At 47.2% G+C, this 5,620-nt stretch overlaps 2 pseudogenes; both read left to right on the top strand.

Annotated features, from left to right (window-relative positions):
- Window positions 1–2,389: 2,389 nt before the first annotated feature.
- LOC119359904 lies at window positions 2,390–2,464 on the top strand (annotated as a pseudogene).
- A 357-nt stretch (window positions 2,465–2,821) lies between these two features.
- Window positions 2,822–2,897, top strand: LOC119359906 (annotated as a pseudogene).
- Window positions 2,898–5,620: the final 2,723 nt, after the last annotated feature.

Below are 5,620 nucleotides of genomic sequence, written 5' to 3'. Positions count from 1 at the left end.
CATCGCACCCCTCCTCTCCTCGCAGCTGTCGCCACCTCCTCCCTCGATCCAGTCCTCTCCCCAGTCTCCTTTCCCTGATCTAGTTCTCTCCCCACCGCTCCCACCCACCGCCGACCTCGCAGCCCTCCTCACCACCGCCGCCGACCTCGTCCCTCCCTCCCCTCACCATCTTTCCCTACCCTATGTCCTAGATCGAGTCGAGAAGGTCGGCCGACACGCTAGGGTTCCGTTTGGTTAGCTCCGCGCCGGCTCTCCGGTTGGCCGCCCGCTCGACGATGGATCTCCCGCCGCTCTCCCACCAGGCGCTCTTCGCGGCCCTCCGATCCGCGGACGCCGAGGCCGTGCGCCGCCTCCTGGCCAGCGCCGAGGAGTCCGCGCTCTACGTCCCGGCGGACGCCGAGGCCGTGCGCCTCCTCCTCCCGCTCTACGACCTCGAGGCCGCCAAGCTCCGCTCCCGCCTCGACCTCGATGCCTTCCACGTCGCCGCCAAGCAAGGGCACACCGGTGAGCCCCTCTTCTCGCTCGATTAGTAGCTTCCGCTTGGTTTTTTAGAACGATCCAAGTCCAGTGTGTTGCAGCAAGTTTAACCGATTCTCATTGGGCTCAATTGCAGGGTTTGATGCTCCGAGGAACAGCATGGAGTTTGCCATGGAGGCGCGCCACAGCTACGGCGTCTTCCAAGAGGACGTCCCGGTGAGTAGTACAATCCCCTTCCCTGTTCTTTCTCTCTATCTGTCAGACTAATTCACTGCATCATTTTCTTCCCTGGCCCGTGTATGCATGCGTCTGGTAAATTATTTTGTTTCCAGAAAAAGGACCTGGAATTCCTTTTTTCTCCTTTCATTCCAGTCACATACTACTGTCCAATTTTCAGTTAGGTGGGTAGATCTTTATTGACAGATGATATGCATTGTCCATCCGTCCTTGGCAGCTCTGTTGCTAGGTGTACTTGTACCTGACTGTTGTTGCCTGAGAAGACAGCACGAAACACCTATTAATAATGCTGTCAAACAAACAGTAGACCACCATCTACTGCTGCTGGGCACAATCACGTTGCCCCTTAATTACCTGGCCATTCTCTGCATCATTGCTTACCATCCTTTGCCTACCAATAAGTAGGAGGCCATGTTGAGTTGCTGGCATTGTTCTTCAAACTAGATTAGCACTGCTGCTTTCCTCCGCCCCTCTTCTCCCTCGACGGTGTTCTCATCTGCCACAGCAGCTTATTGACACGGTCATTGGTTCTGTCTTTGTTTTGTTGGCAGCAGGGGAAGAAGGAGGAGGAGGAGTTCAGCATGGGGCCCCTCTCCATTCTCATGCTCAGCGTCAAGAACAACGCCCTGGTTGGTTTGGTTTGGTTTGGTCGACTTCTTGCCTCTGTTGATTGAGATCTCACCTTAGCGAGGGCATATTTTCTGTAGTAGTAGTCGACCTTCTTAGCGAGCTCAGCTCACCCCGCTCGTCGTCGACCTGCCCGACGGTGGCTATGGCGGGACCCTCGAGATCGTCGTCTTCCTGACCGGGACCCTTGGTTAGTGAAATCATTTGTTTTCCATGACATTCAGACTTTGCTATAGTTTACTGAAACTATTGTGGTCTGAAGAACAGTTTACTGAAATTGTTCCAAGTCTGAAAAATAGTTGTCTGAATCTGTTGAAATCTGAAACTGTTAGTGTGAGGTGTCTGAAACTGTTCTAATCTTGTAGATAACCTGTGAACAAATTTACTTGTGTTGAATAACCTGTGAACAAATTTAGGACTTTGGAGTTGTCTAAAACTGTTGTAGTCTTGTAGAAAAGTAAAAGTAGTTGGATGGAAATAGATTTCTCAGTCTGTGTAATAGATGGTCTGAAGCTAGTTGCAAATTTCTTTCCTTGATTAAGATAATTCAGTAAGTCCATTTCATAACATCTGCTACTAGTAGAAATTATGGAAGCTAAAAAGCCAAATCAAGTTCAGTCATCTCATTTCACCTTTGCAAAGAAGATACTAATTTTCTAAACTGTGAGTTTGATGTTAACGTCTTATATGTGTGTCTTATATGTCCATTTCATAACATGGTGCGTCTTATATGTGTGTTTGATGTTAACGTTGCTTGTGGTTTTGCAGGGTTCTGAGGCTGCAGCCTGGGCACCATCAGGGTATGTTGTTTCCCTGGCATGTTTCTTCAGTGCTCAATAGTTGCTTGTGCGACTGCTACTAGTCTTTTATGTAATGCTAAACTAAAATGGGTCTAGTTATACTAATCATTCCATGAAAGTTCAGTCTGATTTGCTGGTACTCTAATAGAATCATTGTTTGCTCATGCTCAGAATCATTGTTTGCTCATGCTCAGAATCATTGTTTTACATATGTTACTTGTGATGTTCTGCTGGCTGAGATGTGCATGATTTGGGTGATGAAGAAAATTGTTCGGATTCCCACTGATTTTCATGATTATTACAACCAGATACTTCTGACGGATCATGCCATCTCTTGGACTATATTCCCTCCGTAAACTAATATAAGAGTGTTTAGAATACTAAACTAGTGACCTAAACACTCTTATATTAGTTTACAGAGGGAGTACTCCTTTATTATTGAGCAAATACTTTCCTTTGATTTTTTGCAAACCTCTTAGCAGTAATTCTCGTATCCTCTTTTTTGTGTTCTGCTGGCTGATGAGATGTGCATTACCTGGGTGATGAAGAAAATCGACGGGTCACGCCATCTCCTGAAGTACATTTGCACATTTTTACTACTTTAGACTGACTGTACATGCATTCCTTCATTGGTTATGAACCTTATTGCTCATTGTGTTCTGTTGGATTGAACTGCATGATTCCGGGTGATGAAGAAAATTGTTCGGATTCCCACTGATATTTCATGATTAGTGTAACCAGCTACTTCTGATCCATAGCTTGTACTGCAACTAATGTGTCATGCGTTTTGTGGCAGCAACAGCAGCTAGCAGGAGCAATTCTATTGCTGGTTTGCATTGAAGATATTGTATTTTTTTGCTATATCATTGTTTAATAAAACCATAGCATGATGCTCACATGAGATATCCACATGTTTCTGTGCTATTTTGCTACAAGCTGTGTGTTGATTTGATAACAGGAGTTTCCTTGTCCTGGTCCTATACTGCATTTTGACTCCTATGTTTCTATGCACGTGTGTTTAATTGATGTTGTTTCAACTTTGAACTGCTTTTGCATATATTGCAATTGAGATTTAAATTTGTGGTTGTTCCTCTTTTACAGATGCTCAAGTGTGAAGCCGTGAAGTATGAAGCAAGTGTGAAGCCGTGAAGTGTGAAGCCGTCAAGTTCTACTTAGTGAAGAGTAGCATATTGTAGCATATATGTGTTGTAAAGATTGTAATAGATTTATTTAGTGGTATATTTGATGATTCTTTTTGATTATTTATATGATCTGAAAACTTGTGAAATGGAAAATTGACCAATGGGTCCACTTATGAAAATAATCTGTCAATTTTGTACATTTTTGACATGTGGGACCAATTTGAGAGATGATCATGACAAGTGGGACCCATCTGACTAGTGGGACCAGCTTGAATATATAATGGCTGAAAATAGAAAAGCAATAAATAATAAAAGGCCACGGGCCAACAATAAAAAAGGCTACAACGTTGGGCCTGGCCCATGTAGTTGACCAAAATTAATCAAGAAAAAAATATATAAAAAGGCCGAATTGTTGGGCTAGGCCCATGTAGAAAACTGAATTGGACCGGGCTGAATCTTGTGCCACATCAGCTTGCCACGCTGGATGCCTACGTGGCCTGGAGAGGTTGCTAGTGACCAAAACGCCACAGTGGACATATTTTGGTCATAAACGTTTGCGACCATTCTAGAAGAAAGGTCGCTATAGTCAGTTTACGACGCCCAGCTTTTGACCTTATGTTTTTGGTCACAAAAAGGTCATAAATGGAAATTTGTGACCATTCAGTGACCAATAGTGGTGGTCATAAGTTGACATTTCTTGTAGTGCATGGACCAACAAGGATCTGCACTGGGGATCATCTGACAAGGTGTTGACGCTGCAAAAGCGTATAAAAAGTATCATAGAGAAGAACACCAGCCTCGACTGCCATCATCCGGCCTCCCCGGTAAGTGCTAAATTCCCGAACATAACTTAGTTCATCAATCAAAGGGGGTGCACTAAGAATTTCATCCTGTAACATGGCTGGACAAAGAAGGCGGAGCGGATCAGGTGTCCGGCTCCACTCCTTGAAAACCCAGCTGATCCTCTGTTAATGAGGATGCTGGTCCCGGCGCCATATCAGGTGCCAGAGAAAAAGGCCCAGAACAAGAGAAAGGAGGCCAAAGGTGGTCTCCGCCGCAAAGGTACTTCGGGCACAGTGTCCGGAGAGACAAAAACTCATTCCTCCCACAAGGAAGATGAATATGATGAGGAAGAGGAGGCCGAAAGCAATTCTGCCCCTAAGCGGAGGAGGAAGAAAAGGGGGTCCTCTCTAGACCCAGAGGCGGAGGCGCCCAAGAGGGGGAAATATCCCTTCCGGACGGATCGGATTCGGATGCCGAAGCCATCCCCGAGTGGCGCCCCAGGCCGAAGCCCCTCGCCGCATCGTAAGTATCCACGGGTGCCCTACATATGCTCAATCTTTATGATTGTAATCTGACACATTTGCATGGTGCAGTCCGGCCCGCGATCTCCCCCAACAATCATTAGAGGGGAATTCTTTGGATCCGGGGATGATGGAGAGCGAGTCGCCTCCGCGAGCCTCCCAGCCCATCGCCACGGACAACACCGAAGTGTTGTCCCGAAGGGCCACTCCGGGCCACGAAGCGGTACGGGAGGCCGCCAAAACGATGCCAGAGGGTAACGCCTTGACTACCGAGAATATGGGGGGAGAAATCCCCATGGAGACTGACGGCGGGGGCCTTGACCAGTCTGGCCCCCAGCCGAACACCGTTTCGGAAACCCAAGTGGTTTTGGAACCGAATAAGCGACCCCCTTCAAGGGAGGGGGGAGCGCCAACTCCAGCGGCGATCTCCACTAATCCGGAGGCGCCCAACATATTGATGGAGGCATTGCAACGTGCTTCCATCGTGGAGTAGCACCGCACCCTGATGGGTGTGGTGGTTGAAAAGGTTCAGTTCACCAAGAGCGGGCTGAACGAGGCCTTCACTAGCCTGCTAACAGGCTTCGAGGTATGCGATGTAATATTCTTGACCGCTTTTCATATGAAAAATATGCCTGTATATAGATAGTATCCCCTGAGACTTTGTTCGGCTTTGGAAAAAAGGCCGGAGAGAGGATCGATAATATTCGCAGGAGATAATGTACTTTTCTATTTTGAGAAGCAGGCTTCACTGTTAGCGGCAACCGCCCAGGCCGCCGAAGTGTCCGAGCTCAAGCGTAAGCTAGGGCTAGCCGATGAGGATCTCGTCCGCATCAACAAGAGGTTTGATGAACCGCAAGGTATGTTTCAGCATATCTGATTCATGCATGTATTAATATGCAGATTTTGAAGCTCATGCGCTGCTATGTGTATGTTTGCAGGCAGTGCTGCTGCGATCGAGACCCTCAGGGGTGAACTTGCCCAAGCCAAGGAGTGGGCAAGGGTGAACAAAGCGACCGCTGATAAAGCAGCTGAG

Source organism: Triticum dicoccoides, chromosome 2A (assembly GCF_002162155.2).
Source record: "Triticum dicoccoides isolate Atlit2015 ecotype Zavitan chromosome 2A, WEW_v2.0, whole genome shotgun sequence".
Classification (NCBI taxonomy): Eukaryota; Viridiplantae; Streptophyta; class Magnoliopsida; order Poales; family Poaceae; genus Triticum; species Triticum dicoccoides.
The sequence above is the reverse complement of the archived record's forward strand: the minus strand, read 5'-3'. Positions and strand labels throughout refer to the sequence as shown.